The following is an 8696-nucleotide window of genomic DNA, read 5'->3' on the forward strand; positions in this document are numbered from 1 at the left end:
GTGCTCCTTCTAAGAAAAAGAAGAAGAAACATAAAAATGTTGTAGAATCCTCTGAACCTGTTAATGATCCTAATAGTATTTCTATTTCCGATGCTTGAAACTGAAAGTGGTAATGAACATGATAATAATAATGGTAATGATAAGAATGATGTTTCGATAAAGAAGAAGTTGAAGATGAACCTGAAAAGCAAGATAAAAATAAAAAGTATACTAAAGAAGATTTTATTGCTAAGAAACATGGTAATGAAAGGGAACCTTGGGTGCAAAAGCAAATGCCTTTTCCTGCTAAGAAACTAAAATCAAAGGAAGAAGAACACTATAATAAATTTTGTGATTGGATGAAACCTTTATTCTTGCAAATCCCTTTGACTGATGCTATTAAATTGCCTCCTTATTCAAAGTATATGAAAGATATTGTTACTAACAAACGGAAAATCCCCAATGAGGAAATTTCCACTATGCTTGCTAATTACTCTTTCAATGGCAAAGTTCCAAAGATGTTGGGCGACCCAGGTATACCTACTATTCCTTGTTCTATTAAGAATAATTATGTTAAAACTGCTCTATGTGACTTGGGAGCCGGTGTTAGTGTTATGCCTTTTTCTCTTTATAAGAGACTTTACTTAGATAAGTTGATACCTACCGATATATCTTTGCAAATGGCTGATAAATCTAATTGCTATTCCTGTTGGTATATGTGAGGATGTTCCTGTTCAAGTTACTAATAACTGCTTGATATTAACTGATTTTGTTGTGTTGGAAATGCCTGAAGATGATAATATGTCTATTATTCTTGGGAGACCTTTTCTTAACACCGCGAGGGCTGTTATTGATTGCAATAAAGGAAAGGTTACTTTCAATGTTGATGATAGGGAGCACACCGTCTATTTCCCCAAGAGGATTGATAAAGTATGTGGAGTTAATACTATTTCTAATGTGAGAACTATCAAAGTTGGAACTATCGATTGTCCTATATATGAGCCTAAAGAAGGATATCAAAATCTTATGATTGGATCCATATCAATACAATTCAAGAAAAGGAAGATGGATAATTGTAAATTTGGAGAAGTGTTTGAAAGAGAGACAACAAGCACGGGGAGGCCCTCGAGGTCATCCACCCGATTCAGGCAATCCTATAATGAGGACCTCATCGCACTAAGCTTCGCACCCGAAGAGGACAATGGAGTCCCTAAGGCTGCATCCTTCCCATGTTATGACTTTTTGAGTAATGCAGGGTTGTTGGATGATTTCTTGACCCTCGTCGGTAAGGCAGGTTTAACCACCTATGTGGGAGATGAGAGTGAGCAATACTATACGCTCACTAAAATCTTTGTGGAGAGCTTCAAATTCAACAATAAGCACTTTCGCCCGACCAGTAGAATTTAAGATCTATGGTAAACCTATTACCATGAAGTTGGAAATTTTTGTGCTTGCATGGGGTATTGCCCCTGTAGGTACAGACAAGGAAGATCGAGGACAACCCCAAGGAATTGCTGGAGCTCTATCGAGGGATCACCAATGATGATTGTCGCACCATTCAGCGTGGCAAGATAAGAAACATTCAACTCCCCGCCATTAAGTATTTTGCTTATTACATTGGTACTAGCATTCTTGGTAGGAAGAACACTAGTAACATATCTAGCTATCACCTTGGTTTCTTAATTGCTGCACTCACTGGGAACACGCCTTATCATCTTGGTGCTCTTGTTGCTCGCCGCTTGTCTAACAAGGGGCCTATATTTGGAGGAATTATTGCTTCGCGCATTTTAGCATATCTAGAGCTTCCTGTTAACCCAGATGATGTGAAAATAACTCCTATGAGGCTTGATATTGCTGCTATGAAGAGTCACCAATTTGTTACAGCTGACTCTAGCTTAGATAATATTGTCTATAGAATTTTGTTTGCTGACGGGGAAGAGAGGGAAGTCCTTTTGCCGCAGCCAGATTTGTTCAGTATTGACAGGAAACCGTGGTCGCGCTCTAAGGAGGAGGTGGATGAGCAATTGAAGATACAAGGCTTCCACAAGCAGCATGACTCCGAGGACGCCGAGCCCTCTTACGACTACACCGTCACGTATCCGGGTGCTTCTTCTAGCACATACCCGGAATATGATCCATCTTCGTACTACGGAGGTGCTTCTTCATGGGCACCATGGGATTGAACTCCACTTAGGCCAAAAGCCTAAGCTTGGGGGAGGTATACCGGCATCACTCATTCTTTGCATATTATGGTTGCTGGATACTTGTACATACTTGTTTAGTTTCTTTGAGTGGTTTTCTAATGAGAGGGAGATGATATTTGGGGAAGTGCTGCCTGAAAACAGATTCTGGACTGTTACCGAAAAAATTCTCAAAAATAGCCAGAACGATATTTTACGAAGCCAATTTTTGTGCATGTTCCCCAGGTTGTTATCTAACTTTCATTAGTTGAACACTTTTCGATTTGAGCAGTGGAAGAATTTCTTAAAAATCGAGTACTGTACTGCTGTCAAGTTTGACGAATTTCTGCTGCTTTGTGTTTATGTGACTTTTCTAGTTTGCCATTTCTTGTTTTTGCTTTGTTTCTTTCCCAAAACACAAAAAGACCAAAAATATTTCTGTTGTTTCTCTTCACCATTTGTTTATTTTGGTTTCTTGCATTTGTTTCGCTTTATTTGCTATTGCTAGTTTGCTATAAGAAAACCCAAAAAGATTTTGCTTTGTTCGCTTGCTTCTTTTTATTCTTGTTCTCAAATTCGAAAACACCAAAAATATTTGCTGTTCTTCTTTGGTTTGTAAAGTTCATTATGAGTTCAATGGTCTTCGGTGGCTGGAGCGTGGTTTTCATTTCATATTATCCAAGCTACACAAGTGAAAGGCAATAATGACGATTTACAACAATTGGATTGTGGTGAGAGGCTGGTATGAACTCTATTTGTTTTCATTTTTGTACATATACTCATCCATGTGAGCATGCTTAGTTGGTTCATGTGAGGTATATGTCATTTAAGAAAGTCTAGTAGTTCATGATCTCTCATGTTTAGCTCCAATTTATTAATATGAGTAGCATGTCATGGATGTTTGCTTGCATTGTTTTATTCATAAATAGGTATGATATTGTGGTATCCTCCTCTGAATAATTCGTTTGAATTAACTTGGCACATGCTCATGCATGCATATGACTGAACAAAAGTCAATTAAGCCTCGATGATTTACATTGCTTTAGAATTCTTGTATCACTTTTATGCCTCAGTTAATTTATTTTGTCACAGCATGATTATGACAGTTACTGCTCTCTTGATTGTCGCTTCCCGAGTCTATTGCTAGCCTTCACTTGTACTGAGCGGGAACGCTGCTCGTGCTTCCAAACACATGAAAACCAAGTTATTCCAAAGTGTCCACCATAAATACCTATGCATGGCATTTCAAACCATTCCAAGTAAATTCTCATGCGCTACCTTTAAACCTTCAAAATGCTTCTCAATTTGTGTTAATGTTTCATAGCTCATGAGGAAGTATGTGGTGTTTAACTTTCAACCTTGTCATTTACTCTTGACGGACTTTCATATGGACTAGTGGCACATCCGCTTATCCGATAATTTTGCAAAAAGAGCTGGCAATGGGGTTCCCAACCCCGATTAATCAAACTTTACTAATAATTCTCTTCACATGTTTTGCTCTGATTCATCAGTAAGCAACTTAATTTTGCAAATAGATACTCCTCCATGGTATGTGATTGATGGAAGGCACCCGAGGATTCGGTTAGCCATGGCTTGTGTAAGCAAAGGTTGGGGGAGTGTCACCCATAATAAAACTAAAATACGTGTGTAAACAAAAGAGAAGAGGGATGATCTACCTTGCTGGTAGAGATAACGTCCTTCATGGGAGCCGCTCTTGAAAGTCCGGTTGGCGAGGTAGTTGGTGTACCCATTACCATTCGTTGACAACAACAAACACCTCTCAAAACAATTTTACTCCTGTTTTAAAAAATGAAAAGCTCTAGCGCATGTTAATCCCTGCTTCCCTCTGCGAAGGGTCAATCTTTTACTTTTATGTTGTGTCTCCATCCTTTCTTTGAGCACTTTCTTGAGAGCACAACTGTTATTCTTAGTGTAATATGCTTGTCTCAAAATATGATTGATTGTGGTATAACTTTGATGCTTTTACTGTGTATCCGTATTGTGTATCCGTATTGCTGTGTATAAACCGCATATGTGTAGCAGCGAGCACAAAATCGTGTATAATACAAGCAAATTCCGTGGCGCACTAAGAAGCAATTCGTGGCGCACGCTTTTCTGTGGCACACCTAAGAACAAGTGCGCCACAGAAACCTTATTTCTTTGGCGCACGACCAGGTGCGCCACAGAAAGCTTATTTTTGTGGCGACGTTTCTGTGGCGCACCACCCGTGCGCCACAGAATCAAATTTTCGTGCGCCACTGACAAGGCTTTTCCTACTAGTGTCTTTGACAATCACTATTTCTAGTCTTTCTATGAACATCAGAGGTGCCTGAGCATTTATGTTTTGCTGATCAAATATGGGCAAGCGAGATACCACTCTATCATACTCTTTTATGAACATTGCAATCCTGCTTATATACATGATTCATGATGCTTATTATTAATTGTTGGTACCTTTCCATGATTGACATAGCTATTAGATGATCTTATTTGCATGTATCTTATTATGAACTGCCTAAGTGTTAGCCATAGCATGAGAATATTTACAACATATGAACAAATGTGTTCGTGAAAGTTCTTTTATCGCTCGGTTGTTAACTGAATTGCTTGAGGACAAGCAATAAGCTAAGCTTGGGGGAGTTGATACGTCCAAAACGTATCTACTTTCCCGAACACTTTTGCTATTGTTTTGCCTCTAATTTGTGTATTTTGGATGCAACTAACACGGACTAACGCTGTTTTCAGCAGAACTGTTCCGGTGTCTCGTTTTTGTGCAGAAATCCAACTTTCAGGAAAATCCTCGGAATTTATGCAGAAGGTCCTATTTTCCCAGAATATTGGCGGAGCCAGAAGGGCGAGCCAGGTGGGGGCCCGAGGGCCCCACACACTAGGCCGGCGTGGCCCAGGAGGGGCCCGCGCGGCCCTAGTGTGTGGCGGCCTCGGCTGGCCCCCGACGCCCTCCTTCGGACTACTTATTGCCTTCGACCTAAAAACGCACGGGAGGAAGTCGAAGTCGCCAGAAACCCTCCAGAACGCCGCCACATCGCGAAACTCCGTCTCGGGAGCCAGAAGTCTCCGTTCTGGCACTCCGCCGGGACGGGGAATTGGAGGAGATCATCGCCACCATCACCACCGACGCCTCTCCATCGACCAGCCATGTTTCCCCCATCCATGTGTGAGTAATTCCCCCGCTGTAGGCTGAAGGGGTTGGTAGGGATTGGATGAGATTGGTCATGCAATAGTATAAGATTGTTAGGGCATAGTGCCTAGTGTCCGTAATTGGTACTTTGATGATATTGTTGCAACTTGTTATGCTTAATGCTTGTCACTAGGGCCCGAGTGCCATGATCTCAGATCTGAACATGTTATTATTTCATCATGATATTCATTGTTTATGGTCTTACCCGCAAGTTGTATACACATGTCGCTGTCCGGAACCAATGGCCCCAAAGTGACGAAATCGGGACAACCGGAGGGGATGGTAGTGATGTGAGGATCACATGTGTTCACGGAGTGTTAATGCTTTGCTCCGGTACTCTATTAAAAGGAGTACCTTAATATCCGAGTAGATTCCCTTGAGGCCCGGCTGCCACCGGCTGGTAGGACAAAAGATGTTGTGCAAGTTTCTCATTGCGAGCACGTACGACTATAATTGGAACACATGCCTATTGATTGCTTTGTACTTGGACACCGTTTTATTATTATCTGCAAATGCCCTGCTTGATTGTTACATGAGTTTCTCTCATCCATGCAACGCCCGTTATCCGTCCCCGTGCCTACAGTATTTTAATCCTGCTATTTACTATAATCACTACTGCTGTCTCTGTTACTCTGCTGCTGTTATTTCACTACTGCTACTGCTATAAAACTGTTACTACTGATAAACTCTTGCGAGCAAGTCTATTTCCAGGTGCAGCTGAATTGACAACTCCGCTGTTAAGGCTTTCAAGTATTCTTTGTCTCCCCTTGTGTCGAATCAATAAATTGGGTTTTACTACCCGCGAAGACTGCTGCGATCCCCTATACTTGTGGGTTATCAGCAACACCCTCTTCAACCTCCACGTCCTGCATGTCTCAGTCAATCCTTGCAACTCATATATTCAACTTGATCTGGTATCCTATCTCATGTTCCAGCACCAGATCACTTCATCCTCTTTTACCTCTTGTTTTTGTTTTCATCCAAGTTTTTCTTCACAAAACCAAGAGTGGGAATGATGGATACATTTTGTAGCCATCATCTACCCTTGAGAACAGTTCTCCCTAAATTAGTTCTCTTTCTCAAAACCCTACTGTTTTCTTCTCTAGTTTTGATCACAAAACTACCTCTAGTTTTATTAAATATTTGCAAGAAAATTTCTTCAAACAAAACAAAGAACTGAAATGGGTTTTGTTTCTCATCCCATTTCTACCAAGTAATGATTTCTAAAACATTTTTTTATCTTGCCTTCTTTTTAACAAAAGGCTTGTTTATGGTACCTATACCATTTCTTGTTTACTTTAAATTTGAGAAAACTCTACTTCACTTGAGAAAGTAAGTAGAACATTTTGAACTCCTATGTTCCAACTAGTTCTCTCAACATTTTCAAATTCCATTCCACTTGAGTTCATTCCCAATTGTCCCTAGACAATTGAGGTGTTTCAAATACTTTTCAAATACGTTCTATTTCAAATGAAAACTCTTGCACATCTTGTGTACACCTCTGATCTACCCCATAATGTTCCTTCATCCACCAATTCTTGATCAAATAGATGATCTCTTGATACTTTCTATGGACTCCCTTCTCTTTTCAACTAAACCCTTGACTTAGGGAGTATTTCAACCCACTCCCAATTGACCTCTTATTTGAAGAGCAACTTATATTTCATCATACATACCTCACTCCTCCATTTCTTTCCATCATCACCTTGTCCTCATGAATTGGAGATTCATGTCACCATATTCATCCTTGTGAGTATATGGTTATATCACTCACCATATCTCTTAGTCTTGCTCTGCAATTGTCTAGACCACCATCACCACCGTCATCTCTTGGACAAATTGATAATTTGATCACATTGCTTTATTCTTCAACATTGGCACCAATGTTTATTATCATCTCTCTTCCTAATTTGAAGGCATCATCAAGCCACTCCCAGCTAATTACCATCTCAACCCTCAACTTTGGTCGACATACATAAAGTGGCATTTGCACCTTGCATGATCACTTGTGTTTGTCAAGAAGAAGTAGCCGGCCATGCCAAGCTCTTGGCATGCATGAGCTGAAATTCTTTCATCTTCCACAAGCCTTGCCTCCCAACTAACCCAATCATTTAATGGGCAGCCACCTTCCTTGGCCAATCAAAAAAGGAGGCAGCCACCCCTCTCCCTCTATAAATTGGCCCTTGGCCGGCCACTCCTCCCCTTTTGCTTCATTTCCTTCACTCTCCACTCCCTCACACTCTCCTCCTGCCCTCCACCACGAGCTTCTGCTCCTCCTAAGCTCCATGGCCGGCCATGGCCATGGAAACCACTCCAAGATGAAGCTCCCTCCTCCCTCAAGCTCCTCCTCAACATGAGAGCATCCCTCTCACTCTCTTTCTATTTTCTCCTCTCACAATATTGGATCTTGATGCAGGTTCATGTTGGTCCAAGCATGGAGAAGCTTCACCTATCCTCAGATCTGAAGTTCTTGAGCAAAGTTCGTCCAAATCCCTGTAGTAATTTCTGCTATCTTGCTGTTTCAGATTCTGGTACGAACTTGTAAAATCCGCCAAATCTCGTGTGAAGATCCAAATCGAGTGATTCAAAGTTCTACAGTTAGATATTGAAAAGTTCTATAACTTGGCGTTGGTCCCATGCTCAAATTCGTTACAGATTTTCCACGGTAAATAAAGTTCTGTAAACATGCAGAATCACTGTTTGTTAGATTTGTTCCGTTTTACAAAACCTTTTTGAGAAAACTCAACTGTGGGTGAAAGCCCTCTTCAGTACCTTCATTTTGGCGTTGGTTTCACTTCGAATAACCTCCTGAAACTGAAATGGTTCACAGATCAAGATCTGGTCAGATCTGGCTTTGTCGACTTAAACCAGGAGCTTGGAAACGAATTTTTGAGTGAAACAAGTTGGGTAAGAACCACCTATTCAATACCTTTCAAATGAAGCTGACCTCATATTTTTATGAGTTATGTACGATTTTTGGTGAATTAAACTTGTTGTGTGTGTTCTGCAAACTTAGCTGTTAGCTTTTAAATCACCAAAAGTCCATCTTTGATTCTAATTGAGTGATTCCAATTCTGTAGGACTACTGAATGTTTTCTTAATCTTCTCAAACAAGTTTCAAACATTTATCTGTTCTATAAATCCAGAGGTAAAGCGAATGGTAAGAACTTGCAGTAACCTTGTCAATCCATTTGTGAGAGTTTCAGAAACAAATTGAACCCAAATCCAATTGTGTATGCATCTCTGTTTAAATATCTTTCAAATGCCAGTGGTCTCATATTTTTAGGAATTTTCTACGATTTATGGCTTACAGATCTTGTTTTCTGTACAGTCAGATT

Source organism: Lolium rigidum, unplaced genomic scaffold (assembly GCF_022539505.1).
Source record: "Lolium rigidum isolate FL_2022 unplaced genomic scaffold, APGP_CSIRO_Lrig_0.1 contig_57733_1, whole genome shotgun sequence".
Lineage (NCBI taxonomy): Eukaryota > Viridiplantae > Streptophyta > Magnoliopsida > Poales > Poaceae > Lolium > Lolium rigidum.